This window comes from Equus caballus, chromosome 1 (assembly GCF_041296265.1).
Source record: "Equus caballus isolate H_3958 breed thoroughbred chromosome 1, TB-T2T, whole genome shotgun sequence".
In the NCBI taxonomy this organism is placed as follows: Eukaryota; Metazoa; Chordata; class Mammalia; order Perissodactyla; family Equidae; genus Equus; species Equus caballus.
The window spans coordinates 169,429,851-169,438,545 of NC_091684.1; the positions used below are offsets into that span (position 1 = coordinate 169,429,851).

Consider the following 8,695-nt stretch of genomic DNA (forward strand, 5'->3'; position numbering starts at 1 on the left):
TTTCAAAGAGATATTTGCACACCCATGTTCCTTGCAGCATTATTCATAACAGCCAAGGGGTGGAAGCAACATCAATGGATGAATGGATAAAAAAAAAAATGTGGCATATGCATACAATGGAATGGTACTGCTTTAAAAAAGAAGGAAATTCTGTCATAGGCTACAACATGGTTGAACATTGATGACTTTATGTTAAGTGCAATAAGCCGGTCACAAAAAAGACAAATACTTCATGACCCACTCATATGAGGTAACCAAAGTAATCAAAACCTTAGAAATATAAAGTAGAACGGTCATTGGCAGGGGCTGGGGGAGGCAGAAGGGGGAGTTGTTATATAATAAATAAAGTGCTTCAGTTTCACAAGATGAAAAAGTTCTAGACATGCGTTGCACAACAAGTGCATATAGTTAACACTATTGCACACTTAAAAAAGCGATTACAACGTCATGTTTTTGACCACAATAAAAAAAAGAATGTGGGCTAGCCTTGTGGTGTAGTGGTTGAGTTCAGTGTGCTCAGCTTCAGCAGACCAGGTTCGTGAGTTTGGATCTCGGGTAGAGGCTTACACCTCTCATCAAGCTATAATGTGGCTGCGACCCACATACAAAATAGAGGAAGATTGGCACAGATGTTAGCTCAGGGATAATCCTCCTCAAGCAAAGAGGAAGGTTGGCAACAGATATTAGTTTAGAGCGAAACTTCCTCATCAAAAAAAAAGAAAAAAAGAAAGAGAATGAACTAGAGCAGCACATATTTAAACAGATAAATCATTGAAATATTAAACTGAGTGAAAAATAAAGATAAATTTTAGAATAGTAGCATTTATATAGGTTCCACTTCTATCAAGTTAAAAACATGCAAAATGTATTTTATGCACAGTGTATAAAAATGAGAAAAAAATTCTAAAAACAGACAAAGGAATGATACTTATAGAGTTGATGACAGTGAATATTTTTGCTATAATAAAATAACTGAGGGACTGGCCCCATGGTCGAGTGGTTAAGTTCGCGCTCTCCGCTGCAGGCGGCCCAGTGTTTCGTTGGTTCGAATCCTGGGAATGGACATGGCACTGCTCATCAGACCACGCTGAGGCAGCGTCCCACATGCCACAACTAGAAGGACCCACAACGAAGAATATACAACTATGTACTGGGGGGCTTTGGGGAGAAAAAGGAAAAAATAAAATCTTTAAAAAAAAAATAACTGGAAGTTGAGGGTTTCATAGGGGTCTTTATTACCTCTGATAATCCACTTTTGTAGTAAAAGAATCTGAAATAAATGAGGAAAAATGTTAGAAATTTGACAAAACATGTTATATCAATGTCTACACAATTCTATGACTGAAATAGTTCATGAGAAATTGATACAAATATGCCCAACTCTTCTGAGGGACAGTTTCTATCCTCGTCGACGCATTTTTTAAAGTAAAAATTTAGTCTAAAATATGTCATGCACATATGGCTAGGAATACATGTTTAAAGTAGTCTTTAGCCTATAGTTAGTGTATTATACATATTCCTTAAGAGGCAATGAAAAAAAAGTATTGGATAGAAGTTATAAAATGGCTACTGAGTGTTTGGGAAAAACAGAGCAGTTAAATTTGATATCAAAAGTCATGGAATGTTTTTATTCTAATCTCCATGGACGATATATCAAACTTTATAATTTAGTACATTTTATGCCACTTAACCAGCTTGAATACTTCCTGTTTTGTTGTGAAGTAAACGACGGGCATATATAAGGGTTTCTTCATTTATTCTTTGTCCATGAGGACCAACATAACAGTACTGCTTTTACTTGATTCTTGAGAGATACATAAGAACAAATGTGAACACATAGATGAATGAAAGGATAAGGTAAAATGAGCTATGTGTAACTTATATGACAGGTGGGATTTCTATTTCCTTAAGAAAGACCTAGGTCGGCGGGGTGACACAGCGGTTAAGTTCACACATTCCTCTCTGGTGGCCCAGGGTTCACAGGTTCAGATTCCGGGTGGGGAATGGCACCACTTATCAAGCTGTGCTGTGGCAGGCATCCCGCATATAAAGTAGAGGAAGATAGCTGAGGGCCAGTCTTCCCCAGCAAAATAAAAGGAGGATTTGCGGCAGATGTTAGCTCAGGGTTAACCTTCCTCAAAAAAAAAAAAAAAAAAAAACCTAAATAAAAATTAAAAAAGAAAGAGCTATGTGTTTCTTGTCAGTGGATGACAGTTACTGTTTGGATCGATCTACTCAAAGAAAGTAGCCTGTTTGCCTCGTTATAAAAGTAATATTTCTTATACATATTAGGAAACAAAAATGTGAGTCCATTTGCGTGTGCTTGTGAGTTTAGAAAAGTTTATAAAATTTTTACACACATTTCGTCAACTGGAGAATTTAGCTGAAAGATCTCTAATTCTTAATTGAAAATAGACAAATTCATATTTGATTTCTCTTTAATAAAATTTAGTCTTGGACATTTCTGGGTTTCTAACTATACTTAGTGAGCCATTTTTTCTATTTGATTCTCTACTACATTTAAAAAATATTAAGCCCAACTGAATTGAATTTCAATTAAAATAATTATTATTCCAATAAAATTAAACATTATACACATACAGGGTGTTTGATAATCTCAATATACATCGTGAATATTTTTAAAAATCTGCAAATAAAACAAATTAATACCAACTTATTCTGAGATGTAACATGTATGGGTTTTTCCTCTAAAAACCTTCATCATCATGATTGTTGCCTAGATGGTCTGTCTGGAGCTGATGTGTTGGGTTCTCAGTCTACTCATGGCTGCTTTCATCTCCTGATTCCTCAGCATGTAAATAATGGAGTTCAGTAAGGGTGTGATAACTGAATAAAACACAGAAACAAATCTATCCACTGAAGAGCTGCTAAATGGCCAAGCATAAATGAAGATACACGGTCCAAAGACCAACGTGACCACAGTAATATGAGCAGACAGTGTGGACAGAGCCTTGGAGAGTCCACCAGAGGATCGCCATGGGACAGTTACTAGAATGACAGTGTAGGAAATGAGCAAGAGTATGAAGCAGAGGAAAGAGAACAGTCCCTGTCAGCAATTACCAGGAACTCCAGAACACAGGCCTCAGTGCAGCAAGCTTTAGAACTAGGGGAAGCTCACCAAAAATATTGTCCACTATATTGGGGCCACAGAAGGGCAAGGTGATAGTAAAGGCCATCTGCCTCATTGTCATGTGCACAAAACCAGCAGCCCACGACAGCAGCACGGAGCCCATGAGTACCCGGCGGTTCATGATGGTTGTGTAGCAAAGAGGTTTGCATATTGCAATGTACCGATCAGCAGCCATAACTGTGAGAAGAGTCATCTCACTGCCCCCTAAAAAGTGGAGGAGGACCATCTGAGCCATACAGCCCCACAAGGAAATAGTTTTATTTTCTCAGAGAACATCTGTGATCATCTTAGGGGTCATGATTGTGGAAATATGCATAGCAAGAAAGGAGAGATTTCCAAGGAGGAAGTACATGGGTGTGGAGTGCAGGTGAGATTGAAAGGTTACGATGACCACAATGAGAAGGTTTCCTGACATAATTGCCGCATAGGCCAACAAAAATATGAAAAACAAGAAAATTTCGAGTTCCCAAGTGTTGGTGAGTCTGAACAAAACAAACTCAGATACAATTGAGCTATTCATCACATCCATGTAGTCTAGGTAGGAGTTTTCAGAAAGTCTTTAAATTGAAGATGATGTGGAAAGGGTGATAATCTGTGGTAACTTTTTTTCAATTTCTTTTTTTTAAATATTGGCACCTGAACTAACAACTGTTGCCAATCTTCTTTTTTTTTTTTTCTGCTTTTTATCCCCAAATCCCCCCAGTACATATTTGCATATTTTTAGTTGTGGGTCCTTCTAGTTGTGGCATATGGGATGCCGCCTCAGCATGGCCTGATGAGTGGTGCCATGTACATGCCCAGGATCCGAACCAGCGAAACTCTGGGCAACAAAAGTGGAATGCTCAAACTTAACCACTCGGCCATGGGGCCGGCTCCCCGCAACTGTGATAAGTTTGAAGGTATGGACATATAGAAAGTAATATTTGATTTCTATAGAAAGAGAGAAGATGGACATTTCTGAAAAATACATTTTAACTGATTAATACAAGGGACATTCACATCACTGCATATTTTCAGCCCAAAAGGCCCAAAATATGAGAAATTTATTGTAAAATTTTGCAGTCAGAGATTGAAGGTCCTCATTGATTTACTGTTTGTATCATGAGTTCCTGAATCATGAGTTCAGTGGGTTAACGAGTAAAAGAGTCAAATGACTATTAGTCAAATGAGTTAGTTCAAATAGATAGGAGTATAGTTGTGTAACTTTTTGATGCCTAGTATTTAATCTTTTACTCCTTTCCCACTCTCTCATTTGAAATATTCAGATATGCGCATAAGAATTAAACTGTATATCCACTCATCAGATTTCTTTAGGGAACTTTCTTCTATTAGCTATACTATGTTCTCACCTCTACTTTTTATCCCAAAGAGATATACCAGTGATTTCACTTATCCCTGAAGCTTTAAACTGGCTTCAGTCTGTCATATAGTCTTACCCCCGCCCCAAATTATAATCAAGTAAACTTCCTAGGAAGTTTCTGGATAAGAATATAAATGTTTTTCAGTGTCAAGGTTTCTCTCTCTACCTGCTTTCCTTCCTTCTTTCTTTTATTCTTTCTTCTTTTTTTTTTTTTTTTTTGAGTAGTGCTTTGTATCTCATACTTTGGTTCCTAAACAAAGGTCCTGACCTCCACCGTTTTGTCTTTTTGCATGTTTTCCTGAGTCTGTTGTTGCTGGGTTCCTGATTGGAGTTTTCTTTCTTGTCTCTTTCATTCTGTGTACAGATGTTCTCTGAACCACCACCAATCGTTTTACAAGCAGTGCTTATGTTTCCTTCGTTCTAAATGCGCATCTTCTTTGTACCCATTGCTTTCCTTTGACATGTCACACTTGTATGCAGAGTGACTATTGGCTATTATACTTGCTCATACATCCTTGACACTTGCACTTTACACTTCACACTCAATGTGTCTCACTTTTATCTACTTTTTAGTCTTGATTTAGATCTTTTGGTCCCAGCTTTCTTTTTCTTTTCTTGTTTTTTGAGAAAAAAACATTAATGAAACACACCAAACACACAAACACCCTTGCAGGACACTTGGCCCTAACCAAAACTTCCATGGAGACCTGTGGTCCACATCAAATATTTGGTCCTGTCTAAAACCATTTGGCATGGACAAAACATGCTCATGGACATTTTGAACATGACCAAATGTCAAGGGCCTTTTGGCATGGACCAAATGTCCTATGGGTGTTTTTGACAGGTCAAAATGTCTGCTAATCATAGACACAGACGTAGGTGCACACATCCACACACAAACACAAATGCATGTACTGATACCACCTTCTAGTGCTGGAGCATGAATTTTCATTTTTTGGCTCAATAGTTGACAAAATATTCAGAAGTTATCGTTTAGCCCAACTATCAGAATATAGAAAAAAATTGAACCAAAAGTCAAGATTTAATTAGTTCTGGCTCAACATTTATGAGACAAGTGTACTTTTAACTCTTTTGAACATTGATTTATTTTTCTATGAAAATAAAATAATGCCTACTTTTCAACCTCACAGATTATTATGAGACTCTAAAGAGTAACATATATGAAATGTATTTGCATATTTCATTGTATACACATAGATGCTATGTATGTGCAGTGTCAAAATTCTGTCTTTAGCATTATCGCATTTTCTGGTGATTATAAGGATACTCAAACTGATAAGGACCACAGAAAAATACTACGATGGAAGATTTGGTAAAAAAAGACTTAGTGTTAACGGAAGAATTTTTCTCTATTAAATATAAATGATTTAATTACCTAGTTGTCTACTTTATAAAGAACTATTGTCATGATCACTGGTATTCTATTTCTTGCAGTAATTGGGTCTACACGTTAGTTATAAAATTGTTTTCAAAACTATGCAGTCTTCAGTCTCAAAATACTAATGGGAGAAAATCTTGAGGAGAACCATAAAGGTGATTAAGTAGCTTAATACGTAAAATAAGAAAATTAAAAGCAAAAAAATTTATTGATTTAAGCTTTTAAAAAATGTTAAGCATGTTTATAAAATAGGTCCAGCTAAGTGTAGATATAGATGGATTCAAATCTGTTATGATAGAAGGAATCATTCTGTGTGAGAATTTGTACATATGATCAAAGATGAAATTTCTTTAAAATATATTTTTTTCTACTCAGACACAGGTAAAAATAGGTAAGAGTTACAAAAAAGAAAAAGAGTTCATCCTAACTTAACCCACAGTTAAACTTCAAATGGAAGATTTAAATTTTTGAGTGGTATGTATTATACAAATAACAGTGAACTGAAAAGGAATGGAAAATAATTGAATAAAACTGAATCAGTCAGGGCTTGGTTTCTTTCTAGCAGGAGCATTGTCTGAGAATGGGATGGATGGCCTGTGGCTGGGGAGCCTAGCTCTTTCTGTGCCATTCATGTGACTAAAAGATGAACAATTACTCCAGTCTTTTCAACTGTTGTTGCTTGCTAGGGGGAAAAAATATACGGGATGTTCAATACGGTGCATCTATATTCAGTAATAAAGTCATTTCCACAAAGAAACTTAAATAATGTATGTGGAAATGTTTAACTGATAGTTTTTTTGACAAGAATAAGGGCTATATGGTTCCTATTGATCTCAAGGTTTTTTTTTTTTTTTCTTATGATTCCTTTTCATGAGGATGTTAAGCCATGTTTGGATGAGATAACTCAGGGGTCATATTCACTTATCTCAAAAAATGTTTAGAATGTGAAAAATTAGATTTGTTGTCAAAATGATCGTTATAAACATTTTTCTAATTAAAAAATAAACTCATACATTTAATTTAAAAAGCTCAATAGTATAAATACACAAAGGGCTTTGTTCTCATATATTGATGAAGTTTAAAATATTAAAATAATTGTTTTAAATTTAGGTAAACAAAGGCTGGTGGATTTAGAAAATTAGGAAATAGTCCTTAAATTGATAAATTACCAAAAATGAACATATTTGCAGTACAATTAAACAATTGTATTGATTAAAAGGTTATATAACTTCAAGGAAGAAAATAAGTTTAAATTTGAGGGGAAATTTTAAAAAAAGCACTGATCTAAATTAAGCATTTACTCACTTTGTATTCTGTCAGTATTTTCTGTGTTGAAATAAATACTCAATGTTGGAAAATAAAAGCATAGATACGAAAATTAATATAAAATAAAATAAGTGAATTTTTCCCATTTTCTTGATCTGAGATTTTATTGAATTACATTTCAGATTTCCGCAGATGCTAAACTTAGCCAAGGAAAAACTTAATTTTTGCATTATTTTACCATATTCTAAATTATTTTTTTATTTCATAGGGATTAAACTAACCCGAGTGTATACACCGAAACACAAACTCAGACTGTAAAACTGACTGGTCAGATCAGGACCATGAACAGTGTCTATCTATCCAGCACAGCCTGGCTCTTCTCACTGAAACTACATACATTTGTCCAGATGCTAGTTGACCAAAATTATCTTTTATTCTTGGCTTATGATCAGAATAAAATTTCCATTCATTTTCAAGTTCCTTGTAAAATGTCTCCTCTTTTATTAAAGTATACAATTGCAGTATGTTGTTAGCACCGCTATTTAAACCTACCAGATTCAGCTGAGGAGTGGCCTCTTCGAAAACATGCAGACACAGTCAGATTCTGAATATATATTGCTTATTTTTGTTTTACCTCCATGAGCATACATAACAATCATTTGCAGGAAAAGAAAGAAAGAAGGAGAAGAAACATACGTGAGATGCAAACTAGTGATCAAGCCCCAGAGGGAATTATTAAAATAAACATGCTGGTGTTCCCTAGAGTTCAGAGCAAGGACTTATTCTCTCATTATTTAAATGGATTGTGAATTCACCAAGTGTATCAAGTATGTGAACTTTCTCTAGTAAGCGCTTTCCAGAGAGAGCACTAACTCAAGTGTTTTGATTGGTGGAGAGTGAGCACATTTATAGAAAATGGATCCAACATAGATGACAGGCTTGAGGAAATTATAATTTTATTAATTCTATTTTATTAGTCTGAATATTTATAATTAATTTGATAATTAAATGCATTTATTCAAGTAAAATTAAAATGAACATTGTCCACACTGAGCAAGACTTATGGGGAAATACACAGACTATACACCAGTTGTTGTGTTTTTTTTTGAGGAAGATTAGCCCTGAGCTAACTGCTGCCAATCCTCCTCTTTCTGCTGAGGAAGCCTGGCCCTGAGCTAACATCTGTGCCCATCTTCCTCTACTTTATATATGGGACGCCTACCACAGCATGGCATGCCAAGCGGTGCCATGTCCGCACCCGGTGAACCCTGGGCTACCGAGAAGCATAACATGCGAACTTAACCTCTGAGCCACCGGGCCGGCCCCAGATCAGTTCTTAATATAGAGAAAAATTTTCTTTTACCATAGAAGGAGAGAGGGAGGGAAAAAGAAAGACAGTGAGAGACAGAGAGAGAAAGCAGGGGAAGCTTTCACCATGGTAATCAATGAATGATTAATAGTAATCAATAAATGACGAATTAGTGGAGTTTAGCCATGAACCACTCTGAAGATTTAGAGT

General features: G+C 35.7%; 2 pseudogenes; one reads left to right on the forward strand and one right to left on the reverse strand.

The window, feature by feature from the left end:
• Positions 2,738-3,680, reverse strand: OR4L22P (olfactory receptor family 4 subfamily L member 22, pseudogene; annotated as a pseudogene).
• LOC119645675 (olfactory receptor family 4 subfamily L member 22, pseudogene) lies at positions 2,740-3,683 on the forward strand (annotated as a pseudogene).